This window comes from Hyaena hyaena, unplaced genomic scaffold (assembly GCF_003009895.1).
Source record: "Hyaena hyaena isolate Hyena2069 unplaced genomic scaffold, ASM300989v1 scaffold_1, whole genome shotgun sequence".
Lineage (NCBI taxonomy): Eukaryota > Metazoa > Chordata > Mammalia > Carnivora > Hyaenidae > Hyaena > Hyaena hyaena.
The window spans coordinates 8,224,292-8,226,354 of NW_024080633.1; positions in this window are offsets into that span (position 1 = coordinate 8,224,292).

Below are 2,063 nucleotides of genomic sequence, written 5' to 3' on the forward strand. Positions count from 1 at the left end.
GGGGGCGGGGGGCTGGTGGGGGCGCAGTGTGGGGATGGGGGGTCTGGTGGGGGTGCAGTGCGGGGGCGGGGGGCTGGTGGGGGCGCAGTGCGGGGGCGGGGGGCTGGCACGACCCTTCCAGGAGGAGGCTGGGGCCCTGCGCTGCGGGGCTAAGGAAAAGAAGTCGGTGTGGGAGCCGAAGGGGGAGTGTGGGCTGGGCATCGAGGGGGCACAGGGTCAGGACTCGTCGGCTTGCGGGCGTTCCCGGGGAACAGCGAAGACGCCCCGACAGCCCTCACTGAGGCTGCAGCCGCGCAGCGGGGTCCTGGGGGCTGGCTCACGCTGGGGACCGCCCAGCCCACGGGGGAAGGCGCCCCGCCGTCAGTGCCAAGCCGTTTCCGTGGGGGGGGGGACTCCGGAAGCCGCGCTCCAGCTGCGCACCTGGCGCTGGCGTCCCCTCCACGTGTGTCACCCGCGATGGGCCCACGAGAGTCCTGTCTCCGAGACGGCTCCGATGTAAGTGTTCACTAGGTGTCGCGGGGGAGAGGGGGAGGGGGACCGTGTGGGCACACGCGGGGGGCCAGGGCCGCGGGTCGCGGTGTGCACTGCGGGGTCGGCTTGGAAAGGGCAGCTGAGAGCCGAAACCCCTTGGAGCCTGTGGCCACGCGCCCTGCAATCCGTAGAAAGATAGAGAGTCCTGGCTGGGGGAGCCTCCACGGTCGGGCTAGGGGCCTGGGAGTGGGGGGGAGGCATCGGGAAAACTTTGAAAATTCTGCACCATGTTTTGGTTTCACTACTTAAACTTTGAGGAATCCTCTGGCAAAATGAAACTGAAATCTCGCTTCCCCACCGTCTCCTGGTGACTGAGCCTTGAGACTTGCCCTTAACATGCCCTTGAGTGGCCACACCCGGGCCGGCTCTGCCCACATGTCGTCGTGCAAGCATCTCGAAGTCCACCTGGCGTTTCAAGCGTCCAGCCGAGGGGTTGACACACCCGCGCCACGGTGTGAGCCCCGCGATGGAGACGGGACACGTTTGCGTGTCCGCTCATCCCCTGCCTCCAGCCCCAGCTCCCGCAGGCCTGGTCTGCTCGGTCCCTGCACTTGGCCTTCTAGCACGCCTGGAATCTTACCCCATGTCGTCTTTGGCATCTGGCTTTTAGAACATAACGCAGTGGTTTTCAGATCCGCCCACCCTCGTGGATCTCAGGAACTCGTTCCTCCCACAGCTGGACACCACGGTGTGATGGCCACCTGGCTTGCTTCCAGGGTCAGAGGCTCCGAATAACGCTGCTGTACACATCCCATTACAAGTATTAATACGGGCATCTCTCTTCCGACACTGTGTTCCAGGGTGGCTGCGCCGTCGCGCCTTCCCTCCAGGGATGGACGGGAGTCCCGGCCGTGACAGCGTGACAGCACACGGTGTGCCCGGGCTTCTACATTTAACCATTTCGACTACCTAGATGGGGCTCGCTTTGTGGTTTTAACTTGCCTATGCCGAAGGACCAGTGTTGTTTTTTAAGGGCTTCCTTGCCATCTGTGTATCTTTGATGAAACGTCTGTTTGGATCATTTGGCCGTCTTTAAAAAATGGAGTGTTTTTTTTTTTTTTTTATGATTGAGTTTCTGCTTTCTGGTGTCTTCTTTAAGAAAGCTTTGCTTACTCTAAGATCACTTAGATTTTCTCTTGTGTTTCTTCTAGTTTTGTGGTTGTAGCTCTTACATTTATGTCTTAGGCTTTTCTGAGTTCATGTTTTGTATATGAAAGGAGTCATGGTTCGTTTTATGTTATTATTATTGTTTTTTTAAATGTTTATTTATTTTTGAAGAGAGACACAGAGCAGGAGCCGGGGAGGGTCAGAGAGGGAGACACAGAATCCAAAGCGGCTCCAGGCTCTGAGCTGTCAGCACAGAGCCCAACGTGGGGCTCGGACCCACAAAGCGTGAGACTGTGACCTGAGCCAAGTTGAACGCTTAACCATCTGAGACCCCCAGACGCCCCCGTTTAAAAATCTCTATCCGGATACCCAGCCATCCAGATAGATCTGTTTCTAGACTGTATTCTGGTTTGATTTTACTAGAA